Here is a 22168-nt window from a genome sequence, read left to right as displayed (position 1 = left end):
CCAAAATTAATAGAAAACTAAAACTATGAATGCGAAGACGAAGAAGGGTGATCGCTCGTTCTGTGGCGGCGACGTAGACAGAACCTGCTTACAGGGACCGAGTTGTCTCTCGGTGGCCACAGGTTTCTTCGCGACGAGCTCGTGTGACGTCACTGTCTGGCCGACCTGTCTTATATAGTGGGTCCTGACCATACGTAACATTATTATTTTGTTCTAAAGGGTCCACAATAATACCAAGTGTTAAGAGTCCGTGTATAATTTTTAAGACTACAAAAAGCTTTCAAACCCTTCCCTAGGTTCATCTTCAGTCCAAATGAGCAATTATTTACAAAATGTACAGAGGTAAATTTAAAAACAAGTGTCGTTGAAGATCGTTGACACCGGTCGTTAGCTCGTTAATGGGCCAGGTGTCTAACGTTCTTCAACGACTCTTGTTTTTAAATTTACCTCTGTACATGTAACTAATTGCTCGTTTGGACTGAAGATGAACCCAGGGAAGGGTTTGAAAGCTTTATGTAGTCTTAAAAATTATACACGGACTCTTAACACTTTGTTTTATTGTGGACCCTTTAGAACATTATATATACTCTCGCGATAGAGAGTTTTTCCCTATTATTATTATTATTATTATTATTATTATTATTATTATTATTATTATATTGATATTTTGCTGAGCTTTGCTATATTGTAAGTCCTGTTTTGGCGTTATAAAACAAAAACGTTCGCTTTACATTTTGAGTACAAGGAAACAAATGGGTTTTGAGATTCGATGTTCTTACTGTCACTTTCGTTGTCCCATCAACGTGCTGTTTTATTTATTTATTTGATATTATGAAACATCTGCAGTGTACAATATTTACACTTTTCATATTTTACATATTTCCATAGTTACCACTTTAACTTTTATAAAAAAAATTTGTTATCAAATTGTACAAGCCACCCTCATATTCCTTAACAGAATTTTTTTTTTTTTTTTATTTAGTCATTGATCCCTGTTTGATGTTAGTGCCGTCGCGCTCGTAACGATTGTTCCATAGTGCAACTGCGAAGTTTTCCTCCTGTTACTCCGTGGAAACCTCAATTTCCCTTTCAGCCCTGATTCACCTCATAGATCCCAGCGCTTGGCCTTTTGCCTAAAGTATATATTCCATCCCATTTGGTCACTGAAGTTGCAGCTGGTCTTAAAAACAATGAGAGAGAGAGAGAGAGAGAGAGAGAGAGAGAGAGAGAGAGAGAGAGAGAGAGAGAGAGAGAGAGATTCCAGTCGACTGGTATTCCAGATAGTATTCATTCTTTGATGGAATATAACAGAATTTTGTTACCCTTACCTAATTAAGCAGTTATACTGGCCATCCTCTTAAGAAATTCTCTGTAAATACTCGGTGAGAATTGTAACCGTCGAGGCGGAATTTAAAATACTCCTAATCTTTGGCATTTGGTTTTTTGTTGAAGAGAAACTACCACTTCTATAGTGGTAATGGGAAAGCTTAAAGGAAAAGGATTGGCACGCTCCCTTAATTCTGCCCAAGTGTGGAATCTTGTTTTGGGATAGGCTTGATTTGTGGGGTATGAAAGAAAATGTGGATTTGTAGACCATTTTCCTGATCACGTGGCTGGGTTATTTTAAAGATGGCAGTTGTTTATGAATCGGATGTAACTCTTAATGTAAAGTGACTTGCAAACAACTTTCATCTTGAATGAGGGTTTTTACCACGTTTTATGCGGAATACCAAACCACAGACGGAAAAATACACACAAACACATATATATATGTATAATATATATATATATATATATATATATATATATATATATATATATATATATATATATATGTTAAGCCACGAAGGAAAGTGAAGCAATGGAGTGCTGCGAGATCTTTCGAATTGACGTCCTTTACTCAGCAGAGGCTAAGTAAAGGACGTTGAGTCGAAAGGTCTTGCAACATACACCACTGTTTCACTTTCCTTCATTGGATTTACCTTTTATTTATTCAATTAAGTTTTTTATGAATTTATAAGAGGGAGGATAAAATTAACAGATTCTTAAGAAATTTGAAAAATTGGGGCATTTTAGATGAAACCACTTATCAAAAACTATTGGTAACAGTCTCTTCGTTTAGTATTTTATATGGTCTCCCTAAAATAACCAAGGATGGTGTTCCCATTAGACCTATTAGTCCAGCATATTCAACATCTAAATATCTAGTTACTTTACTTAACGAAATTGCTTATAACCAATCCTCACTGAAAAATGGATATGAGTTTCAAAAACAAATAGTTTTACAGGATGGTGATCTACATATGACCAGTTTTGATGCAGAGTCACTCTTTACAAATGTTCCTTTAAATGAAACTATTAAGATTATTTTAGATAAGATTTTTTTTACGAAAAATATATAACTTTTCATGGTTTTAACTGAAAACTCTTCAAGACGCTTATTGAGCCTCCTATGCAAGACACTGTTTTCAACGGTCAACTTTTCTCGCAGGTCGATGGAGTTGCCTTGGGCTCCACTTTGGGACCTGCTTTTGTTAACATTTTTATGTCTTCTTTAGAAGAAGCTCTTTTTTTTTTTTTTTTTTTTTTTTTTAAAACTGCTTACTTTAGACGATATGTCGATGACAATTTTGTGTTATTCAAAGAACCTTGGAAAATAAGATGTTATATATCAGCACACAACATCAAAATATGAAATTTATTATGGAAATTTTAACAACTCACTGCCTTTCTTAGACATTAGAGTCAGTAGAGATAATGGTGAATTTACCACGTCGGTATACAGGAAAAATCGTACACGGGACTTGCCAATAGTTTTTATAGTTCATGTTTTAAGAATTTTAAATTTAACTCCATTTACAATATGGTTGACAGGGCTATCCGTCACTCTTCAAGCTGGTCACTTTTTCACAATGAAATAGTTTTTAGTAAGTTTCTTTTCACAGAATTCATATCCAGAAAATTTGGTTTATAAAATCATCAACAGAATGCTTTCACAAAATTTTTTTAAACCGACCCCCTCTTACAATGTAGAAAAGAAAAAAACTACTCGCTACCATCCCTTTTAGCTCAGATAATAAGTTCTCAAGTAAAGTGAAACGCATTATTGAACTAGAGTTTGGTTGCCTTAATATGCATCTTATCTCTATCCACCCTCTTAAGACTTCTACATTTTTCTACCACAAAGACAAACTGCCGACCTTCGTGAGATCCAACATTATTTACAGATTTAAGTGCCCGGGATGTCCCGGTATTTATGTTGGTTCTTGCCGAAGGTTGTCCCAGATGAGATATTGCAGTCACACAGGATATAGTTTCAGAATGGGACAGAGAATTAGCAAACCTGCATTCTCTATTAGAAACCATGTGTCCACATGCAGGATTCAAGTCAATAAGAAACTTTTTTCTATTATTGGTGGCACAAGCCACAGTAACTACCTCACCACATTTGAGTCTTTATACATTAAACGGCTGGTTCCTCTACATCTAACATAACTGAAGTCTTGGGTAGGTCTGCAGTCTTGGTCATTCGTTCTTCCTTCTCCACTCAAACAGGTTGTTAGGCACTGGGTGTCTCTTTTACTATTGACACAATTCTTGTGACTTTTTTTTCAAGTAAAGTTAATTCTTAAGTTTTTTATTTAATTTCTTGATATTTTTTATTTTATTTTACTGTTATTTATAATATGAGTGTGTTTTATTTAAGACTGATGATGCACTGAGCTTGTGCGAAATGTTTCTTTGTAATAAACCAGAGATTTTATGATGGTTTTGATGGACTCTGCTAATCACCAGTATAATAGCTCATCTGGAGACCTTTGATATATTATATATATATATATATATATATATATATATATATAATATATATATATATATATTATTATTGGTACGTCGTGTTACAAAACGTACCACCGGTTTGTAATTTTGGTTCGCATTGCAAACATCATTGGGTGATCTCTATCTATCTCTCTCAGTCTCTTTTTTGTTTAAATGCAAAGATATTCTCTAAACTCGATATTTATTTCTTACATGGGTAGAGGGTAAGTCGTGGAAACACAGAAGTAGCAAAAATACACTTATATTTCTGTAACAGGTTTACTTCTTGAGATAGCTTGCAGAGAAGGTTTCTGAATAGATGTTTGAACCAAGAGGAGTAGAGGAAGTCTTGAGTTACAATACATTTCCAAATCATAGGCGAGCAAACCTAATCAAAGATACAGGCATACGAACCTTATCTAGGTTAAGACATATCATCCTTCTCGTTCTTGTGAGAGCCGGAGTGGTTCCCAAGGAATATAGGTTGTTGATGTTTTTCATACATTTGCCTTAGGTAAGGTTCACACACTCACACATCCTGGACAGTGGTTTTAGGGCATACTTTCCTCCGATATCGCTCGGTCACAATAACAAAATCCAATATAAAAGAACAGTCAGGTCGGAAAGATTGCCTTACCACAGCATGTGTGCAAGTGTTATTTCAGATATAGATAACACAAGTTATGGTAAACATATAACTACCAAAACAGAATGATTAAGAAAATTATATTGGACTGGTTATATGTAAAAATCATATATATATATAAATGAATATACTATAAATAAAAGATACATAGAGTATATAGATATAGATCCACGTACAAGACATATGCCTATGATTTTGACTAAATACCAAGGGTTATATGTGTGATTTATTGATACATTTATATAAAAGCAAATCATGAAGATATATATTCAACAAAAATACTAACGTATTTCTGATGGTTACATGACACACAAAGATTATATATTGATAAAAATCATATTTTGATAAAAGTTAATGGTACCAAAATGTGATAAGATATAAGATAATAGGTATCACCTCATAGGTAATATACTATAGGTAACCTGATATATGTATGCATGTATTTATTGATTCAAATTACTGATTCAAATAAATTTGATTAAAATATGTGCAGTTTATATAGATTCCTAGTGCATACACACAGATATATTAATTCATTGTTTAAATTCTATATGCTTCACTTAGATGCACACTGATATAGGTAAGTGTGTGCTGATTACTTTGTATTCAGGTACTTTTACAAATGGAATGCATTGTCAATGAGGTTCTTGACTTCACAATTAGCTAATGACCTGATCAACTTTTCGCCCATTTCACAATTCCAAACAAACCACCACGTGCCAAATAAAATGGCCGGTTTCTTGTGACCTGTACATCAAATACCTTGAGGGCACGTGGAAGATTGTTCGGACGAGCTCTGACATTCTGTTGGTGAGCCATTCTTGTTCTCTTCATCCTACACCAAACGAATACATTCACAGCGATCATAATCGCCACCATCACGAAAGTCGTAGCTAACAGGATATAGTAACGAAGGTCCTCGGCGACATAGTAAGCGGGGGTAAGGCCGGTCCATGGTAGATAAACGTATCAGCTGCTGGGCTACCTTTTTGTCAAAAGGCAGAGGAAGTACTGGGATATTCTTATTACCCCAGGAGAAATTTGTGAAGTAAGCTCTCTCCCTGATAATGGTGCTTATTCCGTGGACGGTGTTGTTGGTCATTGCTCCACTGCAGCAGTCTGCAGCGACAAACAGTCTGGAAGGTGCAGCTGATCTATCCAGGCATTTGACTTTAAATTCTTCCATGGAGAATCTCAGCCAGGTTCCGTTGTTCAGCCTGTAAGCAAACTTATACTCGTCAAAAGGGTAAAGATGATCCAAGCAGTGTTCTCGCGTGTAGGGCAGAGTACCATTAAAGGCTAGGTCTGACTCGCATGAACCCTCGGATATATTGTGGAATTCAAAGGAGTCAGCTGTACAAACCATATTACCCATGGCTGTGAAACAATTAATGAACGAGTCCAGGTCTCTGATGACCATAAAAGTTTCCTTATTAGGGGAAATTAATACATAGCCAGACAGATTTGATATTACTGGTAATGAGCTATTTGACATGTAAGTAAGAAACAGAGGGACTTTGTAAACTTTCCATGCATCGGAAGGATCAAAGGGGATCTTAATCATGATTCTATAATATTCCACGCTTACTGAGATTAGGCTATAATAGAACTCGATCTTATGTGCTTCTAAGGAGTATAACCAAGTGTGTCACGCGCATTCTCTAAGGTTAATGTTAAATCTTTGATTGGTAACAAGTGCGGCGACAGGACACCCTTTGTAGCTAAAGTGATTGCTTCAACATAGTCTTTGGATTTTTCAATAAAATGAGAAATCTTCATATGTTTATGATCCACTTTCGAAGTGTAATATGCTAAAGTTGCGAGCAATGATTGCACGTCTGCACGTCTTTGATCTGATTTATGTTACTGGAATGTTCATTCACCAACGTCATAAGCTGATTTATTGACTTTAGCTGCCTGCGAAGTTCAGAGAAAATTAATTCACGTTTATGTTGTAAAAATTCAATTCTCTTATTCTGAGTGTTAATTTTAAGACGATTGGAAACTCCAAGACCTAAGCTTGCTACGGATCCAAATATATTAAGTACAATAAAGATATAGGGGTTATGCCTTTCTACGCTAGTGTGTCTTGACGGTCCACATAAGGAGGTCGCGAACTAAGCATTCTGTTTCAGCCGTCTTGTTTTGCAAATCATAAGACAATAACTCGGAGATGCCCAAGGTCTGAGCAAGCGGATTTTTGTCTGTAAGGAAAGTAAAGTTTGTGCAGTTGATTCAGTGACTCGGCAAATCATGTTAGGTCGGTTTTTAGATTAATGACATCATTCTCTGGCAAGAAAATCGCTCGCATATCAATTTCCAGAATTACATTGCTTGACGTAAGGAATAGGTCCTCGGTCCTTTCAATAATTGAGCCATGACTGAATTGAATATCCTTTGCTTTGGAACTAGTCCCACACGATAAAAATGCCTGAACGAGCAGTTCAGTTCAAACAAGATAAGCTTCATGTTGGAAACCTGCAAATAGTTAATTATGTGTGATTACTCATGTTTAAATTAGCTACTTCTTGATTCAGTGATATACAGATAAAAATATGTGAAAAATCATATATATTTTCATACACGTTTTATAAATACTAGTTTATTGTGTAAGTTTTATATATGGGTATAAATATATACCTCTCCTTTTTTCCTTTCATTTCCCCTACCACTAGCTTCGAACATGGGCCAATGGCACTATTCTTATGTTAGTAGGCTGTGCTACCATCTGAACCTTTAGCCTATTTGCTGTTAGTATTTCGAAAATACAGAATAGTCCTTTGAATTTAGGCATTAGTTTATAGTTCAAACCCTTGTGCACGTATATTTGTATATAGATTCGATCACCTACTGCATATGGTTTTGTTTGGTTGGCGGTTTTATCATGATTCCTTTTCATTGTTATTTGAGCTTCTTCTAGATTCTTACGAAGTATATTATATCTGCTTACGCTTGCATTCATAACATCCCTTAAGGGATTTGTTAAATTGTTTGTGGGCGTAAGGATTATGGAAAGGCGTCCAAGCGGGAGTGCCGTAAAGTGCTTCGTGTGGCGACATTTTTATAGATACATGATAGCTGTGATTAAGAGTGCTTAGAACCGGGGGATGGCAATATCCCAATTGGGATCCATACCTTCAAGTGTAACTCGTAGGACATTTAACACCTTCCTATTTACCCTTTTCACCAACCCATTTGACTCTGGTGATAAATCATGGTATTGATATTCTTAATGCAAAGGAATTTGCACGAGTTAAAGAAAATGATTATTGAATTCTCCACCAGAGTCGGAGATTATCATGTGTGGAATTCCGTGTTTACAGATGTAGCACTCATAGAATTTCCTAGTGCATTCAATTGAGGTTTTTGTTTTCAACGCTATTAATTCTGTGTACCTGGTCAAGGCATCAATTAACACTAAGAGGTGCTTATTTCCCCTGTCAGACTCGTAAAACCCTGTTAACAAATCTAAGGTTTCTTTCAAAGGGTTGGTTTGGCACAGGGTAGGCCCCCAGGCCCCCAGGCTGACAGGTGTCTTAGTGTGCCCTTTGTTTTTGTGACAAATGTGACATTAGCTATGTGTTTTTTTTATTTATATCTGTAAGCATTGTAGACCAGTAGAATAGTGATTTGGCTTTCTGTGACATGATAGAGAACCTGGGATGACCGTGTAAGTGATTAGAATGCAACCAGTTTAGGACGATTGGTATAAAAGAGATTGGTACTACTACCTGGTCGTTAGTCACCTGCGGTGTGCTTCGGGTTTTCCTCGTCATGGACCTACACAGAATATTATCTTTGATCATATGATTCTGCTGTGCATACTTTAAATATTCTTTTTCTTTAGGATTTACGTTCAAAGCATCTATTATTTTACTTAACTGCTGATCTTTCCTTTGTTCAGTCTGTACCAGTTCAGCACTCCAACCCAGGTCTTCAATGTGTGCGATCGTTTGGGTTAGTCAATTTTCTTGTTGAGATACTCTTTTAACAATGGGTAGGAAGTTGCTATATCTTCTAGTTCAGCTAATGGTTCCGTGCATGATGGCGCGGGGTTGCGGGATAATGCATCAGTGATGATATTTGCTTTCTCAGGTAAGTATCCTATCTTTGCGCCAAAGTCCTGAATGATCATATGCCACCGAGTTCTTTTGGGACTGTGATTAAAGCCTTTGAAGAAGTCAGTAAGGGGCTTATGGTCAGTAAGGACCTTAACAGGATACCCATAGATTATGAGCTTAAAATGTACTAGTGAGTTAATGATAGCTAGCCCTTCCTTGTCTATTACAGCATATTTACTTTCAGAGGGCTTCACTTTACGTGCAATAAAAGCTATTGGGAAAAACTTTATATCATATTGCTGAAGCAGTACCCCTCCTACCCCCTGGTCTGAGGCGTCAGTTGCGATAAAGAATTCCTTACTGAAATCAGGGAATTTTAAGATAGGTGAACTGCACAATTTTTCCTTCAAAGTATCGAATGCCTGTTGATTCGTTTCAGACCATATAAATTCTATGCCCTTCTTCGTAAGATCAGTTAAAGGAGCTGCTATGATTGAATAGTTGGGCACAAACCTGTGGTAGTAACTGCTGCACCCCAAAAATTGTTGTATGCACTCAACATTAGTAGGTACCGGAAAGTTACGGATAGCCGACACCTTATCGTGGACTACCTTTAAGACTTTGACTAGATACCGTAAAACCTAAATAGACTAACTCTGTCTTACAAAACTCATATTTAGATATTTTTTCTCATAAATTGTGTTGTCTTAATCTCTGGACCACTAGTTCTAGTTTATGCAAATGTTCTTCTAAGGTATGAGAAAAGATTATAAGATCGTCCATATAGGCGTGAAGGGTATCTCCCAGTAAGTTTCCAAACACTATATTAATCATTCTGGAACCAAGATAGTGAAATATCTATTCTGTCCTAACAAGGATAAGATATTGTCGTTACATGGCACCGGAAAAGATCGGGAATTGTTTCCTCGTTTAAGCAACGGAAATCTACGCAAATTTGCCAAGTCCGATCTTTTTTGGGTACAACAATTAAAGGAAAGTTATAAGGGCTGTTCGATTTCCTAATACTCCTTCTTCTAACATCTTTTCTACTTCGTCATTAATTTCATTCTGAAATTTCATAGGGAGTCGATACGAAGGTACGTAAATAACTTTATGCTTGTCTTTTAACCGTATATGGTGTTCACTGACATCCGTTTTCCCTAGAGATCCCTTGCTAGTTGAGAAAACATCATGATATTTAGATAAAAGTTCAAAAAATTTCTTCTGGATCCCCACATCTTGAATGTCTTTATCGATTTTACTTTTGATAGATTGTAAGAGGGATTCATCAACAATGGGTTGAGCGTGATTAATTTTAGCAACGGTAAGAATGTGGTATTTGTACACTTCCATATCCATGATGTGCCGATTTTGTTTGATTACTAGATCGGTATTCAAGTCGTTACAGACTTCAATGTTAACCTGATGCTGTGAGTCAACAGTGTATAAGGCTTGTGTCATGGAAAGTCAGTTAATTTTCAGTGTCTGGAAGGATTAAAATTTCAGGTCCCGGCAAGGTTTTCTTAACACGCACTGAGAGATACGAGGGTGCATTAGGCTCGATAGATTGCATGCACGCTGCCAGTACGGGTGTGCGAGAATTATGATGGGTCGCTTGGACAATGTCATGATTTATGAGACAGGTGATTGGTTCTTCAATATACATTACTGTTTGATTGTCTGTCTCCTTTTTGTCCAAAACGGATTTTAATGTGTTGGGAGATTTGTAGAATTTTCCTTTGATAAACACTCCATTTTTGGCAGGAGCTAGGATAATATTTTGAATGCGCATGGATGGATATCCTACAATTACTACTGGATACATATCAATGTGTTGTACAACTATAAATGTATCGGTAAGCGTGCGCTTAACCACCTTGTACTGAATCTGAGTTACACCTACAACACTTAGTTCGTTATTGCTGATGCCCGAAAGTCGTACCCCGGACCTCTCAATAGGGAAGTTCGAAAACAACAAAGTGATGAGTCTGTCAGTCCATGATATTATGTGGACTACCGGGATAAAAAAAACAATGTAAAAGGCTTATATTCTAGATTTATGGCGTGTAAAGTAGGGCGTAAGTCATCATTACTGATCACAGCATGAATTCTATGAAAATGTACGGGGTCCTGCACTGATTTTTGGATACGGTCATGTGATTCATAGGAAAATTCTGTTTCACATAAGTCTTCTAAATTATTAAATTTATTTTTTAATTCAACGGATGTTGATACGGATAACCCCCCCCACCTTGCTGGCGTTATTTGTGTGGTATTTGCTTTGCTTTGGACACTTGGAAAATTTGACTGACTTTGATTGTTTTGGCTAGACGGGTTAGGAACCGAGTTCCCTGAAGCCCGATTTGCTTGTTTCTGATTCTGATTCTGAGCAGAGTTACTGTTCGCTTGTTTCTTTTTGTGATAATGTAGATGTTTCTTCTTATTGTCATTTGCCACGTGCTGTGCGTTTTTAGCATTACTCTGCGCCTAGTTGCGCGAAAAACAGCGAGCGTACGCATGACTTGAGCTATTATGAATGGAGCAAAAACGTGTACAGCAATCGCCGATCATATGTCCTGTGCGTTTGCAGTTAAAACAAGTTATCCCCGCTTTGTTACTATTAACTACGTTTACCTGCTGTGGTTTGTTTTCATTCGTTGCAAAAACTTGGACAAGTGAGGAATCTAAATCTGCACACTTAGACATATGTTTCTTAATTTGTTTGTAGATATCAAGTTCCGTACTATCTGACATTAGTTCTTCATCAAAACACCGTACCAAGGCTTCTGGCAACATAGCTGTTATGAAAGTTAAGTATATGAGCCTGGCAAAATCCTTTACAGTCATATCTTTGCCGCTAACCCAATTAGATGTATTCAATTGGTCTAGATATTCATTCAGACGGTGCAATAAATGCTGCTCTATCAACCAAGCTAAGATGAGTCATAGAGACCAGGTCAAAAAGGTTTCTTAAAGCTAAAACCTTGTCCAAGGCTTCCTCACTACCATATACTGAGTGTAATTTAACTTTAAATTCTTCCCATGTCTTTGCCTCCTGAAAGGAAGCACCTCTAAGGTAGGACCCAGCATCCCCTTTTGGCAAAGTCAGTTAAGCTTTTAGCTTCCTGTAGCTGTAGGGACAGCAAACTGATACATTTAGCTTTCAAATGAGCATCCACGGATGAAATCCATGATTCTACCCCTTCAGGCAAAAACCCATTAATGCGGCCTTGGAAAGGAACTATTGCAGATCTAGCATTAACTAAAGTGACTACCAGGTTACTGGGTGAGACCGGCGCAGATGCCCCCGAGAGAACTGCGGTTGCCATCTTTGCCTGTGGTTTCTTACTATTACTATGTCTGTTGGCAACCCTATCAAAGTACCTATAAGAGTACACACATCCACTACGTTAACGCATATGCTATATAAAACACAATGTGGCACAGAAATGATAATGTGTCCTCCAAAATGATAAAGTTAGGCACTTAAGATATGATAAAATATTTCAGTAAAACCTCTGATAAAGAAGGGTTGGCATGAATGACAAAGTTGAAATCCAGCAGGAACGGTTAACAAAATTATAAAGATAGATTCCTGCAAGAAAAAGTGAGTTTAAATGATGTCTCGTAACTTGCCAGAATAGTGATCTCATGACCTGCGTAAAACACTAGGACACTAATGTTTCACACCGAATGAATAAAGGAGGTTTACTTAGCTGGTATATAAGGGAGAAGCCTGTGGTGTTTTTATGACGTCATGGATCAGCTGGCTTCCTTCCTTGCTTCCGAGTGACACAGATCGAAGATTCGTGCGGTGTGTTTGTTTGTAGAACGTCTGTTTTCCCTTTGGTTGGTATGTTGATGATACTCTGCGGAAGTCACGTACGGCGGAATTTCTCGAAGTTCCACACTGTCTATGAAGGCCAACTTACTAGGAAGAAGCCAATATATATCGTATGGCTTATATATTTTAATAAAGATGCACTTGCTCCAAGGTCGGCTCTGTACGATTAGCTGAAGTCTCGTGGTGCCTTAACGCTGCTGCCTAAGACACGATGTTGGCGATTGTGGCTGATTGTAGATTCTCCTGTTCCGACATTGTAGAAAGATTCTGATATATGATAAAGTTTAAGTTTTGCTACCGTCAATATTCCCACGTTAGCTGCGCACCATTTATTAGTGGTTCGCGGTGTTACAAAACGTACCTTGGTTTGTAATTTTGGTTCGCATTGCGAACATCATTGGGTGATCTCGCTCTATCTCTCTCTCTGTCTCTTTCTCCGTTTAAATGCAAAGATATTCTCTTAACTCGATATTCATTTCTTGTGTGGGTAGAGGGTAAGTCGTGGAAACACAGAGTAGCAAAAATACACTTATATTTCTGTAACAGGTTTACATCTTGAGATAGCTTGCAGAGAAGGTTTCTGAATAGATGTTTGAACCAAGAGGAGTAGAGGAAGTCTGAGTTACAATACATTTCCAAATCATAGGCGAGCAAACCTAATCAAAAGATACAGGCATACGAACGAACATACTTATCTAGGTTAAGACACATCATCCTTCTCGTTCTTGTGAGAGCCGGAGTGGTTCCCAAGGAATATAGGTTGTTGATGTTTTTCATACATTTGCTTAGGTAAGGTTCACACACTCACACATCCTGGACAGTGGTTTCAGGGCAGACTTTCCTCCATGGCCTCCTTGGCCCCTGACCAGGTTAAGTTATGTGTATTACTTCTAAAGAATGTTCCCACATTGCTTTTTATCATGTAATATTCATGGGATTTCGAAAGAAAAATAATCTGAGTAGCAGCACACAACCAAATGACTCGGTTCACGCGTTAGCAGATACATGGTAATTTTTTTTTTTTGGGGGGGGGTGAAAATTTGGGGGTCGCACGACATGCGAGTCACATATTATATATATATATATATATATATATATATATATATATATATATATATATATATATAATATGTGACTCGCATGTCGTGCGACCCCCAAATTTTCACCCCCCCCAAAAAAAAAAAAAAAAAAAAAAAAAAAAAACAAAAAAAAAAAAAAAAAAAAAAAAAATTACCATGTATCTGCTAACGCGTGAACCGAGTCATTTGGTTGTGTGCTGCTACTCAGATTATTTTTCTTTCGAAATCCCATGAACTGACCTTACAAAAGAACCCAGGATTAACAAAAAATGCTCCCGAGATAATAAAATATTTCTACATCTGCCAGGTCTTAAGAGTCCTAAGTAATTTCCTCTCTCTCTCTCTCTCTCTCTCTCAGGAAATGATACTGCTAATTTGAGTCTGTTTAATCCATTGGTATTAACACACATGCACAGTGTGTGTGTGTGTGTGTGTTTTCAGTGTGTTCTTTGGTAGACAAAAAACAATCATATAAATTGTGTTGTTGTTGTCAGTCGAGTGGAGTATAAAGGGTGTGACGAGCAGGTAAAGAGGAATGGATTAACATTCCTCCAGAGATTAAAGAGAAGAATTTCGCTTTTGAGGTAGGTCAACGCAGCGTTATAGTATCCTCTGAAGCAAAGAAAAACAAAAACAAAATTTTTTGTCGCTGAAGAATCTCTGAAGTTCTGAACCAACAAGTTTGCACTCGAAGTAATGAGAAAGAATTCATTCTATTTTTCATGCAATCAGTAAAATACATACATTAGACATATTTATATATACTAGTGTTTATGTAATAGCCAAAATTGAGACTTTTTCCCTGTGACTTTATTAACGGCCACCATAAATTAATGTGACTTTTTTTTTCCTAGCCGAAATTGACATTTTTTTCCTGTGAGTTTTTTCCCTGTGACATTATTACCGGTTACCAACATGACAGCCTGAAAGTTTTAATGAGGCTTTTGTAGTATGTCCATTCCATTTGTTGTGACTTATGCGTTTAATTATTATTATTCAGAAGATGAAACTTATTCATGTGGATTAAGCTCACAGAGGCTATTGACTTTAAATTCAAGTTTCCAAAGAATACGGTGTTCATTAGGAAGATGTAAGACGAGGTGAAGGGAAATACAGAAAGAAGATGCCCCACTTATTAAAAAACAAAAAAAATAATAGTAAATTAACAAAAGATAAAAACATTAAAAGGAAAGGAGAATACAGAGTTCGTGTTTGGCATTTCAACTGAATAATGAATGAAGAAAAGGAAGATTACATGAGTGAACAATACGTTCTGGTATTGTTGACCTCAAACTGGCTCGAACACGTGTGCAGTAGTTAGTATATGCGAATCGTGACGTCACTAAAAGGTGCGCAATGGCTTACATGTTCCAAGGTCTATAATAAAGTTTTCTCGCAGGATCACTGTTTATGCACACTTTTTCATCTAATGTAAAACAATGAGCTAAAAAAATTATTCTGAAGGTGGCCTCGTCGTGATTATGGTATCGCGGGTTCGTTTCCCGCTACCGGACATCATACTTTCTTTATATTTCTTTGAAGTTGGACTGAGTTCAATGCTTTGTAGTGACAAGTGTGTATATATATGTATATATATATATATATATATATATATATATATAAATGTGTGTGTGTGTGTGTGTATAACTAAATCACGAAAGTTAGGAACGTGATAAATCCATAAATAAAGATATATGCCACGAAGAAAAATTAAAATATCAATTTTTTCTTCTATGTTTTTACAAGCATTGGGTATTGTCAGTCCCCAATATTTGGATAAAGAAATTTAATACATAAGAAAAATAGGGAGAGATTTATACTATCCTTCACATATATTAGATATTTGTTATAATAAACCCCACAAAAAGTTTTATAGTGTAAGTAACACGCAGAAAGAGAATTCTAAGAACATTCTCAGTTTGCCTTATTTTAACGGATTTGAGACCATTAAATCATTGTTAAAAGCTTTTAATGTCAACTTTGTTTTTTCCTATAATAACACACTAAAAGGAATGTTAATAAAAAATGGCCCCAGAGAAAGCAACAACATAATATATAAAATTCCATGTATGGATTGTCCCTCATTTTATCTCGGACAGTCTACCAAGGGCCTAGAAGTAAGGCTAAGCCAGCATAAATATTCTGTAAAAACTGGGCAAACATTTAATGCAATATTCATTCATTTAAGTGAAAACAACCACCGAATAAATTGGGTTGGTAGTTCAGTAATTGCAAGGTCAAGAGATGTCTTATCACGAAATCTTTTAAAATCTGCTTTAATACAACTTACTTTTCATTGTAATTTCAATGTTATTCGTGGCCTTTTTCATTTAGACCCTTGTATTTGTAACATGTTTAAGAATGACCTCAAAGATATAATTACCGACTTAAATAAAAATTAGCTGCCTTAGAGTTATCTTCATTGTAATGTATGTCTAACGTGTATTGTGATTATGTATTGTGAATATGGTTTTGTTTACCAAAGTTCTGAATAGCTGTCACCTATAATCCTTTAATTGTCTTGTCCTTGTATCTGAGATGATTGTCTTAAACTTTTAATTGCACCCATTGTTTATGCTTGTTTGGGAAGGTTACTCATCTTCCAGGTGTGTCGGATTCTAGGTACTAATCTCTTTATAATCCCTATCTGTCAATTATACGAATCTTCTTGTTTTGTCTTTTTTCTCATTTCCTCATGTATGTCAGTTCATCTGCTTAGTAAAGGACGTTTGAACGTCGAAAGGTCTCGCGGATACTCCGTTGTTTATTTTCCTCAGTGACATATCTCTCTCTCTCTCTCTCTCTCTCTCTCTCTCTCTCTCTCTCTCTCTCTCTCGTAGTATCTATATATATATATTATATATTATATATATCTATATATAATATATATATATAAAGGAATTTGAGAAGTTAGAGGGCATTGTGGTTATTACAATTACATATGCATCCGGTACAAATGACCAGTAATTTTTTTTTTTTTTAAATATAGCCGGTAGCGAGTGACGTCCCAGACGCAACCTGGGCCAAAGACTTGCCCTGCGCAGACCGCGGTCAGTTTTGGAACGAAGATGTGTTGACCTTGAATCTCTATACTCCTTGACCTGTTCTTTCCATCTTAAGGTGTGCTCTTTTGCTTGACGGAGGGATTGAACTTTCAGCCGCATTTACATATCAGTAAAGGGTACGACTTATCTCATACCTGTATCTGTTAAGTCTACATTTATTAATTATATACATATGTGCCATATGTACATTCTAAACGTTAAATCATTGAAAATATTTTGAAGATTTCCTTACAACAATTTAAGAAATTTAAGAAGGAATATCAAGGGGGTCAAATGGCTGAATAGAGTTGGGATTATATAAGGGAAAAAATTATATATATATATATATATATATATATATATATATATATATATATATATATGTATAGCCAATCGTTAGCTAAGCAGTTACTTGGTAAGTATATTTATAAAAATTCATTTTATAAAAAATCGTGTTATATATATATATATATATATATATGTGTGTGTGTGTGTGTGTGTGTGTATGTATGTATATATATGTATGTATATATATATGTGTGAGTGTGAATTTTTCAGTGACATCATTCCTAACTCTGTCCTACCATGTAACTCCTAATATTTTAATCTTCTTTAAACTACTTTCTGAAAGCGTCAAAATACTTAAGTTATAATTTAACTGTCACACCATGATTCATATCCACGTTATAATTTAGCTGTCACACCATGATTCATATCCGCATAAGAATACACATATTAGACTTCTGTATGATTTGGCTTTTGTATGCAGTTTTACATCCGATTTCCGGATCTTATTCAGCCTGCCCATCGTTTGATTTGCATGTTCTCTCTCTCTCTCTCTCTCTCGCTAAATTCTATCTTAAAAGAACCTGGACTGGATACCTTTGGTTCCAAAATATTTTAAGTCTCTTATCTTAGTAATCCGTTATCGCTTCTTTCATGATCTGTCCACAGTGCTTCTGTTGTTGTACGGTTTATCTCGAGTCCCTTATCTCTAAATAGAGGACGCATTCTCTTCATCAAGCTTTGTAAATCGTGTGGCGTTTTACGATTAACACAGAATTCCCTGCGCAGTTTATCAAGTTTCCATGATTTCTCCCATCTAAATATTCTAGGTCCTTGAGATACTTTGTTTGTCCGTCCGCACTTTTTCTGTCCGCCCTCAGATCTCAAAAACTACTAAGGTCAGAGGGCTGCAAATTGGAATGGTGATCATCCACCCTCCAATCATCAAGCATAGCAACTTGCAGCCCTCTGGTCTCCGTAGTTTTAATGTTATTTCAGGTTAAAATTAGACATGATCGTACGTCTGGCAACGCTATAGGACGAAACCACCACGCCGTGGCTAAAAAATTCGTGGGACGCGGCTCATACAGCATTATGCTCTACAGAAAAGTTGATTGAGCCGAAGAAACTTCGGCGTATTTTTTGCTTGTTTTAATAGTTGTAATTTATTGCTGTAAGCTTAAAGAAAAAAACAGTGGTAAAGCTGGTTCAGCGTACTGAACTCCCGAATTTATATAAAGTTCATGAAACGTCTTGTACACTTGTAGAAATTTTAAGATTTGCTGTCGACTATATTTTGGTTACTTGAAAGGACAAACGAAAAGAGAGAGAGAGAGAGAGAGAGAGAGAGAGAGAGAGAGAGAGAGAGAGAGAGAGAGAGAGAGAGAGCGGAGGAATGAACTTTACAAGGGTTTATGGCCAAGAGAATCAATCGCTGGGGGCCGAATCAAGTCACAGGTAATCCTTTAAGGATTGGTTGCATTTGTCAACCCCATATCATTGGGGTAACGATAACAATTTTACCATTTATCTGTGTTTACGTATCTTTCTATGTTTTCACCAGCGAGTATCGCCTCTGCTGGCGAAGATTGTAGCTCTAATGTAACTTGAATTAGAAGACAATAAAACATGTTGTTTTGACCAGTGAAATAATAATGAAAAAAAAATATTGAATCTTAAAATTAAATTTAAAATGTATTTTTTAACTTGAACAAAAATTATAAACCAAGAAATCTAAGGGGACAACAGTCATAATTGTATAAGAAAACGCAATGCTAATCATTTGTTCAAAGGGAAATTTAGAATAATTGTGCTGTAGTACATGAACACACCTGGGTGAGAATTCACTTGGCAAAAACGTCTTGCTCCTCTAACTAAAGTTAGAAGAGGCAAGATTACAACCACCATAGATGACTTTTTAAGCGAACGCAATGCTATGAATTTTTATGTAACAGGCAGACTAAAATGTTACCATAACCGCTTCAGGGTCAAATTCATGGTTAAAGTTGTCTAATTTTGAGACAGGTTACCAACTCAATTCGCACAGGTGAGTTGAGGCAACGCCAGTAAGGCCAAAGGGTGTGTGTGGTGTGGGGGTGGGGTGGATTCACTGGGCGGGAGGACACCTGACTTGGATATTTGTAGGTCAACGCCCTCATGCGAGAGAATCCAGAGAGAGCAATCTTAAAACGATCACGTTTGACAATGCTATAGGGTTTTTCCTGAATGTCTGTACTGGATCTTCCAAATTTCGGGAGGACTATGGACTGTTTATAAGAAGCCAAAGGAAAGTTTTTTTTTTAACTGATCGTGTCTGACTCTTGTGTTTAATGTTGGTGAAGAATTACACGGTGGTATGAACAGTTTAATGAACATTGGAAAGAAAAGGCAGAGAGAGAGATTTGAAAAGAGTACTGTTAGAATCACATTTTTGGGGAATATATGAGGTTAAATATAATTGGCTGTCGAGAATCAGGAATGAAAAAAAAAATCTGAAAGTGATATAGTATATATGTGCGAATGTGTCATGATTATAAGTCAAAACTAGAGGATAATCCAAAACAAAAATTCCCTATACTTTGCTATAAAAAGTATTTGGCAAAACAAAATCAACACAAACGTTAAATTTCATGCAAAGAGCAAAAATAACATTAGGTGCCTTTCCAGAAATATATAGATGAGTGGTTCCCAAACTGGGGGCCATGTAGCAGAGTGCAAGGTGCCATAATCTGATGATATGTATGTATTGTATAAAACCATGGGTTTTATACATACATGGATTATGCTTGACGGTGGGCCATGGGCAAGTATCCTGTGGTTCATCCCAGTTGTTGCACAGTATAGTACTAAGAAAAAGACGCAGACATTTTATTTACTTTGGTGTGCAGTTCACTTAGGCCTACTTATATTTGCCTGTGATCGCTGTCTGTTTTGTGAGTTTTCAAAATGTGATGCTGGTTTTAGTATCATTACGAGACTATATTTAACCTTGACTTTGCTGCCGTGGAAGTGTATTCTTTACTTTATTATTGCACAATGCAACCTTTTATATTACCTTGCCAATTATATATATCGTATTGCTATGTAGAGTATCCTTTATCAAACGATAAAGCGCAATGAAAAGGTTAAAAAATTTCCTGGTGTTTTGTATCGAGTGGAAATTATTTCCCCCCTCCCGTGCCCAACAACAGAACTGACCATCCAGGAGGCTACGGTTGAACGTTCGGTTCAAGTCCCTCCCCCCCCAGGGTGGATACCACATGTTGCTTGATGCTCCCTTGCCTAAATATATCTGAAATATTTCTCAGATGATGAACAGTCATACAGATTCATTAGCACTTCGATGTTTATGATTTATTGGTGTTTTTAGGGAAACTTTCCCAATAATTTCGTCTGATTTCTGGCTTACTTCATATCGATGACCCCGTTCTGAAAGGTTGCGGTTCGTAAGTTTAAGATGTTGAAGGGTATATGAAGGTCAAGGTCGAAAGGAAAAAAAATGCCCAATCCACGTGTGATAGAAGTTTGTCACTACCTCCCCATCCCGGATTTTATCGTTAGTGTCAGCCTCCCGACTTTGTTTATCCCAGTCTACTAGACTAGACAGTAGAGAGGTTTATCTCAATCATGGTCAGGCTACCGCCTCATTCGTTTATAAACTAGGCTGTTGTTTGGCAGGAAAACGTTTATTCCATATTTTTATTAAAACAACAGGTCTTGTATATTACCGTAGTGGCGTTGTTATCACTCAACAAAATGCCTATAAACTGTGCAGTGCTCGGCTGTTTATCGAATTGGAGGAAACTGGGTGATGAGGTTAGTGTGCATTGCTTCCCTAAGAACGAAAAATTGAGAGAGAAGTGGGTTCGTCTTTGCAAACGAAAGGATCCATTTTTTAACGTCGATACAGCAGTTCTATGCAGCGAGCATTTTGAACCGGCAGCGTTTGAAATGTATATACGTGAGCCTCGCCTACCAGTACCAAGAAATCAAAAGATACTTAAAGCAGGGTCAGTCCCATCACTGCTGTTACCAACATCACAAGGTAAGAGAGATAAAACTACTGAAAGGCTTTAATACTAACACGTATATCTACTTATAGCAATATTAGCTATACGAAAACTGCCTAGTTCTGTTTGTGTGTATATATATATATATATATATATATATATATATATATATATATATATATATATATAATGTAAAGCACTTCAGACCAGGACTATGCTAATGAAAAGGAGCAGGATATTGCAAGAGAAGTCAGAACTAGTAATAAAATTATTTAGGAAAAAGGATATACTTCCTGATATTGGAACGCTGATCCTTTGACTCACAATGTCGGTAACTTCCAGCCTTTCTTATTTTTCTATCTGTTCGTCATCAGCAAGGCAAAATTAATCAGTTCCAAGTGCGTGTACACAGAAAAGGGTTGGGGAACGTGGCCGTGGAATGCAAGAGACTCACTGAGTGGCTCGTGCTGCCATCTACCTTTAAAAAGAGATAGTTACCCGCTGTGCCAAATCTCCATTATTTTTTGTAAATCCATACCATGTAATCGACTACCGAGTTATAGCAAATTACGTATTAGTAGGCATTAATATGTTCCTTTGTCCGGAAACCCAATGAGAACTTTCACCGAAAAGACTTTACTTCGTAGGCGACAGCGTTCAACTGTACTGAATGGTCCGAATCCAATATGGCTGGTAGCCTCTTGTGTCAAACGCGTTAGCAGTCCCAGCGGTTTTCTTTTTATTTTATTGTAATGTGTTTCATGGAGATGCTATTTGATTGCACAAGAAAGGTAAACAACAAAGTAACCGATGCTCTCACTTCAGCTCACAGTATGTGGACTGAGTACGTAAATTTTATCATTACCGTGCAACCTTACCCCACAGAAGAGGTGGTGCATGAAAGAGTTCTCTTCTCTCTATCTATCGCTGGTTGAGATGAGATAACCACATAGAACATTAAGTTCTTAGATAGAAACATACACGGTGAATTTTGAACAGTCGCCCAATACGTCCGTCCTCGCACTGGTCTCGAACTTTGGTCCTTCAGCCTTGCAGATGCAATTTGCCTAAATTAATCTGTGTAGGTAAATGACAGTAAGCTAGATTGCTAATGATCAAGTCAAATAATGGAGATGTTCTAAATTAAACCTTGGTTTATTTAAACTCGATGCCTTTATAATGAAAAAGTTGTAGATGGATACGTTGTAGTTTCTGTTAGGGTTAAATCAATGTTAAGTTTGTGACTGTGTGATATCCGATAATCCTTGATTATCTCTTTTTGACTTTTACCCTTTCGACAATTACCCATCTGGTATTCTTGATCTTTATGTACCTCATAACCTTTCCAACTGTATTTCTGCCTATCATTTTCCTGTGGTA

General features: G+C 36.7%; 1 protein-coding gene and 1 long non-coding RNA gene across 6 annotated transcripts in view; one reads left to right on the top strand and one right to left on the bottom strand.

Annotated features, from left to right (window-relative positions):
- The window catches only part of LOC135195020 (activating transcription factor 7-interacting protein 1-like), a 249497-nt gene that overhangs the window by 122001 nt on the left and 105328 nt on the right, over nt 1–22168 (top strand). The window lies entirely within an intron of this gene.
- On the bottom strand, nt 4066–21676 carry LOC135195021 (uncharacterized). The gene is made up of 2 exons (XR_010310051.1): nt 21113–21676; nt 4066–5682 (listed from the first exon to the last, which is right to left on the bottom strand). It is a non-coding gene; the product is annotated as an uncharacterized LOC135195021 (long non-coding RNA).

The sequence above is a fragment of the Macrobrachium nipponense genome, chromosome 15 (genome assembly GCF_015104395.2).
Source record: "Macrobrachium nipponense isolate FS-2020 chromosome 15, ASM1510439v2, whole genome shotgun sequence".
Classification (NCBI taxonomy): domain Eukaryota; kingdom Metazoa; phylum Arthropoda; class Malacostraca; order Decapoda; family Palaemonidae; genus Macrobrachium; species Macrobrachium nipponense.
This window is presented reverse-complemented; position numbering and strand designations above follow the sequence as displayed.